Source organism: Lissotriton vulgaris, chromosome 3_1, assembly GCF_964263255.1.
Source record: "Lissotriton vulgaris chromosome 3_1, aLisVul1.2, whole genome shotgun sequence".
Taxonomy (NCBI): Eukaryota; Metazoa; Chordata; class Amphibia; order Caudata; family Salamandridae; genus Lissotriton; species Lissotriton vulgaris.
Genome location: NC_141689.1, coordinates 251,845,711 through 251,855,954, shown reverse-complemented (window position 1 = coordinate 251,855,954; position 10,244 = coordinate 251,845,711).

Genomic DNA, 10,244 nt, shown 5'->3' with positions numbered 1-10,244 from the left:
TTCTACCAACTTACTGTGCCACGGAGGTCACCCCGGTCTTCTTCAGGACATGTGTTGCTACCTGTCCCACTATTGATCACACCGTAATTCGGTCAAAGTACCAATTCACTGATCGCATGGGATTCCAGTTGAATCAACATGTATGGAGCCGATCCCAACAACAAGGGAAACATATGCTGGAATAGTAAAAATCCCCTGTGAGTATATTGATAGAACCCTGAGGGGGGGAATGAATATAATCATATCATCACAACCCCATTAGTCCTAATAGAAGATTCTTCCTTTGTCTATGGTCTGTGGAGATACCATATTTATTTATTTATTTATTTATTTATTTATTGACATTTGTAGAGCGCGGCGAATACCCGTGGGCGTCTCGGCGCTAGTTAAGTGATTTATCACCCATCAGCATCATATAAAATGAAATAGAGTAAATAAAACCTTGTGTGCAATGTTATAATTAAAATCAAACTACATATCTTTATGCATCCGCCCTCTGTATCCGGTAATCATGTTTAATTGTAGTCTATATGCCCCGCATGCAGCATCACTGGGAGCAAAAAGGAATCCCTTTCATGTAGATAAGTCACCGAGTTTATTCAGGACGTAAACTCAACATGGCGTCCTGCTGGTAGGTGTCCCAAGAACACAACCTGTAGTCAAGGGAAATAACAAGACAAGAGAAACGACTCGCACCCAAACTGTGGTTACATTTAGCTCAAGATGTCATAGGCGTGAGCCACCGTGAGTAAATATACGAGCCAACATCCTCTGGACATAATGGCGTCAGCTCGAGCAGTGCCGTCTGCCACGAGAGTAGCAGGTCTCAATACTACCCCGAGCCCCTCTGTAACTCCTTACTGTTCCGAGGATAACACCAAGTGTAGCTGCCTGTCTTTGGATCGCCGTGTAGATACTGGCGATCTGTTAGGAAACATTGAAATAACCTGGCAGTCCCGCCCGTAGGTCACGCGTAGGAAGGCGTCCTACGTCATTCCGCATTACGCTTGAACCCACGGAATCATGGGATACCGAGTTCTCTGTTCACTAATTGCCGGAGCGTTGATCAGTTGTTATTATTTTAAGGCGTCTACTTGTAATACGCTCGATTTCTCCAAAGAGGATACATACATGGATTAAAGCCAAATGAATCCGAATGCCCCTGGTATGTCACAGACTCCACGGGTGCCTCGGACCTCTGACTATCTCGAGTGAAGTGTAATTCAGTATGCTACCCATGTCAATACAGCCCATGTATAGATCAGTGTGTGTCATAAACAGCAAGTATCCTATGGAGTCCTCCAAAGATTTAAAGCATTGTTGTGGGTACCCATTGAGATCTAGTGAGCCCTCTGTATATGTAAGTAGTTTCATGACAGATTCAGAAGCAAGTGTCATGGTCAGATTCAGAAGCAAGCGTCATGGTGCCAGAGTTGACCATGTTTTCCGCTTCTTGTGTATCTACTGGAGGGAGGTCAGTATTAGAGGGGGCAAACTATATGTTGCCTTTGTGGACCTACGCACTGCATTTGATCTGGTACAGAGAGCCACGCAGTGGAGTGTGTTGGCAGAGATGGGCATACCTCATAACCTATTAGACATTCTCATTTGGCTGCACTCTTCAAACACAGCACAGGTTATGTGGGGGGACAACAATGAACTCATTGAGCAATTCCCTGTCGAATGTGGAATGAGACAAGTGTGCGTCCTAGCACCCAGGTTATTCTCACTTTTTATAAATGGGGTGATTGATTATCTAGACAGGGATGGATGCAATGCCACAAAGGTGGGGGAGAGAAGAGTACCAGCCCTACTTATTGCGGATGACACCCTATTCATTTCTAAATCCCCCCATGGTCGTCAACAATCATTAAATACTTTTATTGAGTTCTTCAAGGAGCATGGCTTGGTATTAAATGTGGCTTAAACAAAATTCATGATTTTCTCAAAGGGGAACTCAAAGCCATCAAAAAGACTAATGTATGCAGGGACAAGCGTGTGTGGGGTGTGGGCACATTGATTTTTCATTAGCATAGGTTTTTCATTGTTCGTGGTGTGGGAGTCGTCGGAGGCTGGTTTGGTATCTCATGCAGGGTGTGCCAGCTGCATTCAGGGCCAAGGTCTGAGGGTTGGTTGGCCTTCCACCTTGTGTGTATGGACAATGGAGCTTTCATTTAAAATTTTAGTCTGACTACTGCTTGCAATTCGGAGATGTGATGTGGCCTTCACGCTGACTTTGATGCCAGGCCTGTGATTTGGGGTGCATGAATTTCGAGACACACGCAGCAGTTGGCATGTTTGCATGGGCCAAGGGTGAAGGGCACAATTAGCATTGCGGTCCTTGTTCAGTCTCTTTCTTTCTCTCTCTTTCTCTCTCTCCCTGTCTTACTGAGTGCCTGACACACCTTCTTATCTTGGCATCGAGACTGCCCTCATTGCTGCCACCGACGACATCAGGACCCTGATGGACAACGGAGAAACAACCGCCCTTATCCTCCTGGACCTCTCAGCAGCCTTCGATACCGAATGCCATCGCACCCTAATAACCCGCCTCTTCAACACTGGGATCCAAGGAAAGGCCCTGGACTGGATCACCTCGTTCCTCTCCGACAGAACCCAGAGAGTCCGTCTCCGTCCCTTCCGCTTAGAAGCCACCGAGATCATCTGCGGCGTACCCCAAGGTTCCTCGCTCAGCCCAACCCTCTTCAATATCTACATGAGCCCCTTCGCCGCCATCACACGCCAACACAACATCAACATCATATCCTACACCGAAGGCCCAGCCACCGCCAAAACCAACCTACAGGAAGGAATGAAAGACGTCGCAGAATGGATGAAGCTCAGCCACCTGAAGCTGAACTCAGAGAAGACGGAGGTCCTCATCCTCGGACAATCCCCATCCGCCTGGGACGACACCTGGTGGCCCTCAGCACTGGGCTCCGCGCCGACACCATCGGACCACGCACGCAACCTGGGATTCATCCTGGACACCTCCCTCATGATGACCAAACAAGTCAATGCCGTCTCGTCATCATGTTTAAACACCCTGCGCATGCTCCGAAAGATCTTCAGGTGGATCCCCACCGAAACCAGAAGGACGGTCACCCAGGCCCTCGTCACCAGCCGACTGGACTACGGAAACGCCCTATACGCGGGGACCACTGCCAAACTTCAGAAATGACTACAACGCATACAAAACGCCTCCGCACGACTAATCCTCAACATCCCTCGCCACAGCCACATATCCGCCCACCTGAGAATCCTGCACTAGCTCCCCGTCGACAAGAGGATCACATTCAGGCTCCTCACCCACTCAAACAAAGCGCTCCACGGCATGGGCCCTGAATACCTCAACAACCGCCTCTCGTTCTACACTCCCACCCACCAGCTCCGATCCGCCAGCCTCGCCCTCGCCACCTTCCCACAGATTCGCATAACCACCGCCAGAGGAGGATCGTTCTCGTACCTGGCAGCCAAAACATGGAACTTCATCCCCGCAACCTACGAATGACCCAGGACCATCTCACCTTCAGGAAACACCTCAAAACCTGGTAAGGAATGTTTCCCCTGAGCAAATTGAGCCCCCACCCACACAGTCCATACAATTTATGGAGAGGCTGGAGGCATATTTACAAAGAATTGGGGTAGGGCACCGCCGTAAGACATTTCGCAATGCTGTCCTATGCCAATTTCAAAGGGCAGAAATGCTCCGTATTTACAAGATACAGTGCATTCCTATCCTTTCAGCCAGCACCGGCGGACAATTAGCCGCTGTGTGCCAACGCAGGCCCCCTTGCACCATGGTACAAGGGTGTCTGTGTTGTTGGTATGATAGATTTTGTGCAAAAACCATCACTGAAGGTGTTTTCCTCTTTCCATGTGTGCTGCATGCTGCACACGGGGAAAGAGGAACAAACAAGGAGAAATAATGTTATTTCTTCTCATTACACCCCCCCTGGGGAGGTGCACAGTTTTAACGCACTCCCAGATCTACGCCATGTTGTAAATCTGGAAATGTGTCAAAACCCATGGGCATTGCGTGGGAACACCCAGTGCAACGCCCCTGGCACACCTCCCAGATGCAGTGTGAGGCAACGCAGCGCCTTGCACTGCAGTGCCTCACTCGTCTCTATATGGCCATGAAAAGTCATACAGGGTGGCTTTACGTGGCCTTGTGTGCGAAAAGTGACCCCGGCGGCACACAGGGCCTGTACATAAGCCCCTGGGTTTCTAAGCTCTACCATCAGTACACTGAGCACACCATAATATCTAATAACCCAATCTTAGGGCAGTAGAAGGGCAACATAGGAGAGGAAATCAGCCCCAAAGTGTGGCTATACTGCTTTAAGCAAACTAAGCGTGTGTCTATCAGCTCTGGACACAAACTAACAATTTTTACCTTTACAAATATATTCCAATCTCATAAATTACTGCACAGAACAGACCCAGCTCAACCACTGCGCTGTAGCAGATGCTCGACAGAACCTGCAAACCTTTTTTACCTCCCCTGTGTCAGCCCCACGATACATCAATGATATATCGTGCACTCTTGGACAAATGTCCTCTTCTCAATGGAATACGCACCCCTTATAATGTTATTCAATCATGTCGCTTAGCGGGAGGCTAACAGTGAGGCTACTACTGCTAGGGAAATGTGGCATAACTAACGACACCTGGCTGAAGCCCCTCCCCTTCTCCTGAAGATACAAGACTGGTAGAAAGACCCCGCTGTATCCAAGGAAACTGGTGACGCCCACGCCACACTGCAACCAATTAAGGCAGAGGTCCTCAAACTTTTGGATGCCGAGACCCCCCTGTCAACATTTTCAAGCGTAAGGACCCCCTCCTGACAAAAATTTCTAATACTCTAGGTTATGAGGAAGGTGAGGACCAAATTATGCGACAGGCTTGACTAAATAGTGTGAGTAGAAAATGTAAATAATGTTCTGTGATGCTGCGTATTTTGGGGTAGCATTGCTTTATTATTTAGAATTTTTTTAAACACCGTAATACTGAGGAAAGATTTCACCCCATCAGTGCCAGTTTATAACCAAAATACAGCAATTAACATCAGAAAGATGTCTAGTCAACCTCTGTGAAGGGCCTCCCAATCTGCAGGAATTAGCGCTGCCACATTAGAAGCTCACCTGGCCATGGCCGGGAGCAGCAAGGGTGCATTCAAACCGTGGTGGTCTTGTGCAGAGTTAAGCAGTTTACCCATGCCCCTTTCCTCTCACCCTCTTCCTTCCATCCCTCTCTTCTCTCCTCTCCCAACCCCGGATCCCTCTCTCACATTGCAGGCAGATGGTTATTAGCCCCAGGACACCTTTTGGTAACAGTAGCGCACTACAAATGTAAATAAACGGTAGAAACAGGGGATCCACTAGACCCGAACTTCGGGGGGTGGGGGTGGAGGGGGGGTGTTAACACTCCCAGCCAGGGCTTGTCCAAGCACTGGTCGCACACGGTGCAACAGTCTTTCCACCTTCTCCATGAATTCCCTCACTACCACTCACCAACAATACACCTCATCTCTCTATAGCACCTGTCTGACAAACATTTCATTTTTTATAGCGCTACTCATAGTTTACTCACACTCAGTTCTGTGATGTGCATGGTGATCAGTGTGAGTGCATGGTGATCAGTGTGAGTGCATGGTGATCAGTGTGAGTGCATGGTGATCACTGTGAGTGCATGGTGATCAGTGTGCGTGCATGGTGATTAGTGTGCGTGCATGGTGATCAGTGTGAGTGCATGGTGATCAGTGTGAGTGCATGGTGATCGGTGTGAGTGCATGGTGATCGGTGTGAGTGCATGGTGATCGGTGTGTGTGCATGGTGATCAGTGTGCGTGCATGGTGATCAGTGTGAGTGCATGGTGATCGGTGTGTGTGCATGGTGATCAGTGTGCGTGCATGGTGATCAGTGTGAGTGAATGGTGATCAGTGTGCGTGCATGGTGATCGGTGTGCATGCATGGTGATCAGTGTGCATGCATGGTGATCAGTGTGCGTGCATGGTGATCAGTGTGCGTGCATGGTGATCAGTGTGCATGCATGGTGATCAGTGTGCGTGCATGGTGATCAGTGTGCATGCATGGTGATCAGTGTGAGTGCATTGCGATCGCTGGGAGTGCAGGGTGAACGTGAAAGTGAAGGCGAGAATGAGAAGTGAGTAGTCTGAAAGCAGGGTGCAATCCCGGAAACTTGAAGCGTAGGGTTTCAGATATAAGTTAAAGTATTGCTATAATGGCATCAATTAGGGTTCGAGGGTGGAGGAAATAAATAATGTGCTGATCCTGCAACAAACTTCCAGTCTAATGATTAGGGTTACCAGCTCATTATTTTGTAGGCCCAGAAATCAGCAGTCACCTACAGCTGTACTTTTTGCACTTATCTGTGAATACTTAGAACAGCAAATATAAATAGAAAGCACTTTTAATTATATTCTAGGGATGCCTCAATGATCCATGACTAAAAATTAAAGAGAATAAAGACAGAAAAGTCACATAACTAATTAATACATACTTTTTCATTTATAACTCAATTTAGTGTCAAGAGCATGTCTCTGCATGACCTTTAAACAGCACATAGCAGGCATGTTTCTTTTGGCAACCCAACTTTAGATTTCTTTTCATTAAATGCATTCTCACACTACAGCAGTAAGTGTAAAAGTACAAATGTAAGGATTAGGCAGAGTGGGGGCCCAGGGGATACTGGAACCATAAAAAAACTAAGCTTTGGTAATCTGTTAACAAAGGCATGTAAATATGCTAATGGCCTTTAAAGACCTGTGAAAAACTCTGGCGGAGATAAGACTTCAGACACTGCCCAGCCGAGGCCCCAGGAGCGCCAGCTGCACTGCAGCAGCCCGGGCTGAGACACAGGATGGGGGAGGAGGGGGGCCGAAGCCCTGGAGGCCAGGGCCGAAGTGACACTGTGAAGGCGCGACCCCCCTTTGCATCGCTCCACGGCCCCCCTGGGGGTCGCGCCCCACAGTTTGAAGACCCCTGAATTAAGGTCAGATAAAAAGATTTTAGAGAACCCCCCCCCCCTCCCCCCTCCCCCCCACCCCAAGGACTGGGACGAGGAAAACAGGTGAGGAAGGCATAACATTTTTGATGGACTTAGACTAAGGAAAGAATATTTAAAAATAAAACTACCATCTGACCCTAAATCATTTCCAGATGTGTTGGCTTTCCGATTATGAGTGTCTGCTGTGATTATGGGAAGTTGTTGATGAATACCACATCGCTTGTAAATTAAACCGATTTCAGTAAAACAATTATATCTTTCACGTCACATAACTGCGTGGACTCATTCGCTCATGCGAGATGTTTCTCCACATCCTGCATGTTTGTCTGTTGCTCCGTCCAAGTGACGTTTGTAGCTCATGTGTTGCTTCGCCTATGATCACGCTGAGATCATGCCTTTTGCAAACAAAAAGAAAAACAAATGGAAAAAAAGTCCAAACCAAACGCGCTTCACACCAGTGGAGCCCCTAAAACATGCAGATGCATAGAAGCTCAGGCACAGAGACACGTGTAAAAGATTATTCAGGGACCGAAGAAGGCCGTTGTGAACCAAACAGAAGACTGACACGCTGAGTGCAGCAGAGAAAACAAGCATTTGCAATGCAATCGGTCTCTCCTTTGGGATTTTATAAGTGTTTACACATGCCTTATATTATCCCATATTACTGCAATGGACTATGTGGCAGTGATTATAAGTGTGACATTATATTTGGCACTTGTTGGCTTTAACTGCTAACATGGTTAATTTATCAACCCATTCACAAGCTGGTGCTAATAGCCGATATCACCTGCGATAGCAGCTGCAAAAACATCGCCACAGATGAACCCGGCAACTAACGCTAATGAGATGGAGAGTAGGCGTTCCCGTACAAAAAGCGCAACAACACCACTCCACAACATTCTCAACGACTAGCCAGTTCGGCGATAAGATCACAAAACAGGTGATAAGGCACATTACAAGCAGAAATTTAACACCTGCTCTGACCTGGTGTGAAGCCGGATGACAACCTGCACCAAAAGAGGGAGCTCAGCCCAGAGCAACACCTGAAGAAGAACAGATGCCATGGAGCTACTGATCATGCAGCTCAGAGCCCCATGAGGGAAACAACACCCACTGCCAACACCCCCCTCCGGGGCCCTACCCCTGGCACCTCCCCCTCCCCCCCCCAACCACCTGTGGACAAAGATATGTTACATCAACGCCACAAAATCATGCACAAAACAATTCGCCTGACGTGGCACAATGACAACAATAAACATGAAAAAAGGAGAATCACTCATTCATATTTGAATCCCAAAACAAAACATTTCATTCAATAAAACTCAATACAAATATTATGAAGAATCATGGCGGGTCTTCTCAGGACAATCTGTAGGTCACAGCCTGCAGTCAAAATACTAGATAAGAATGTGTGTCCTGTGCTCATCAAAGAACAGAGAGAGTGAGCAAAAGAGATAGACAGAGAGAGAAAGCGAGGGAGAGAGAGAGAGAGAGAGAGCGAGAGAAAGAGAGGGAGAGAGATAGAGAGAGAGAAAGAGGGAGAGAGAGAGAAAGAGGAAAAGAGAGGGAGAGTGATAGAGAGAGAAAGAGGGAGAGAGAGGGAAAGAGAGAGAGAGAAAGGAAAAGAGAGGGAGAGATAGAGGGAGAGAGAGAGAGAAAGAGGGAAAGAGAGGGAAAGAGAGGGAGAGAGAGAAAGAGAGGGAGGGAGAGAGAGACAATGAAAAGAAGAGAGGGAGATGGAGAGAGAGTGCCGACACTGCGGACCCAGGCATCACTGCTCACCTGCTGCCACCGGTGTGTCTCCAACCACGTGCCGGTATACACTGCAGACCAACAGGACCCTTATCTGAAACAGAGTCCAGATTTATGAATGGCAGAGTCCATACAATTGTACACACCATCATTGCTTGCCCGCCCCTGCTCACCCAGGCTGCAGCACCCCAGTCCCTGCCGCCGCCCAGCGATGACTGCCCGCCGCTGTGCACCCATGCCTCACTGCTCACCTTCCACCACTGGCGTGTCTCCAAGAGGGCCCACCACGTGCCGGGGCAAGACCAATGCCTTGGGCTCGCGAACATGGCACCCTCCACATCGTGCAGCCCGCTCCGCGGGCCACCAAGTCACACACTTGATTCTGGGTCTTGATTTCTCTATGGCAGAGATCATATCAGTGCACCTTGCATCAGCGCAGGCTGCACACCCGTTCAGCCATCTAGGTACCACTAACTCTGTGAACCGCGAGGCAATGCCACGTGCCGCTTGCCAGCACTGTCCTCTTGCTCAGGCCTACACTGCGGTCCAGTAGGGCTCACATAAATCCTCACCAGTCTGGACCGCCATGACAGGGCATAATCGCAGGCTGCACACCTGCTCCTACCTCAGTGCACCAAAAGTCACCGTCCTGTGGCGGTGTGCCTGTGCCGGCTGCAGTGTATCCGGTGGCACCAAGTCTGTGCCCCTCAAAACATTGACCCTTTATGATTGAGTCCCGTGGTGCGGACGCCATCATGTCACCTCCGCCACTGGGGAATGTGAAGTAGAATGCCCTAGGCTCTCTTGCATAAATAATAACCACACAGATACACCCCACGTGCGCCCGGTCCTTTTCATTGTTTTTCATTGGCAGGGTCACATGTCTTGTGACGCGTGTGCTAGATGGGTGTGGCGTGGGTGTAAACCAGCCATGAGGGAGTGGCTGTGGCATGCTGGCAACTAGACCTGTGATTGGCAGATCACCACAGGGAAGACCTGGGACGTGAAGCGTTGTCGCCCCCCCTGTGAGCGTAAGGGGAGTGGGCTGGCTTGGCGTATGCCAGTCCAGCGTAAGGGTGTGAACAATGACCCTGGGGCTCTGGGCGTGGTTCCCTCCTGGGATGGACAAGAAAGTAACTAATGCGTGTGTCCCTGTTGTAGTGCCAGCACCACCCAGACCGCAATCGGCAATATGTCACTGTGTGACCCAAGCCCCACAACATGACCAACATGGACGTAAGGGGGAATCACTTACCCTGCATTCCTCCATACTCCCACACTTGAAAGGTCAGCGACATGACACATCTGTGTGAATAAGAATGTTTAATGTACATCCAGTGGAGTGTTGTAGCTGGAGAAGTACAGGGCCATGCAAACCCCACTTCACATTGTAGGCCCGTGGAGGGCCAGCCAGAGTCCATCGGGGAATGACAAGTAAGACGGAAGGGGAAGAGCTCAGT